Source organism: Orycteropus afer, unplaced genomic scaffold (genome assembly GCF_000298275.1).
Source record: "Orycteropus afer afer isolate SDZICR_OR568_19922 unplaced genomic scaffold, OryAfe1.0 scaffold01063, whole genome shotgun sequence".
NCBI lineage: Eukaryota > Metazoa > Chordata > Mammalia > Tubulidentata > Orycteropodidae > Orycteropus > Orycteropus afer.
The window spans coordinates 141,319-141,798 of NW_006922650.1; positions in this window are offsets into that span (position 1 = coordinate 141,319).

Sequence of the window (480 nt, forward strand, 5' to 3'; positions counted from 1 at the left end):
GCAGGTTCAACTACTCGGTCCCTCTGGGTAGCTGGCTGTGACCAAGCACCTGGGAATTCTGATCATTCACATAAACTTGTAGGACCATTGTCTGCCAACCCTATGTATGTTCTTGGATACACTCCCCATTTCATAGACAGACCTAATCGTTCAGCCTGTCCACCCATCTATCCACCCATATACCCATCACAATGCAGTACTGTATGTACAAAATGGTTCATATTTATTGTCTGTCCCTCCCATGTACTTCTCTATGTTTTTCTCATCTTCAATGCTGCCAAATTGGTCACTCACATTCGGTACATTGCCCTTCTCTTCACCCAAATCAATACTTACTCTATCTATCTAACCATGTTCCCTCTCCTCCCCTTTCATCTCTGGTAACCAACAAAGAAAATTTCCTTCTATAGATAAATCTTTCCTTAACTTTTACAATAACGGACTAATATAATATTTGTCCTTTTGTGATTGACTTATTTC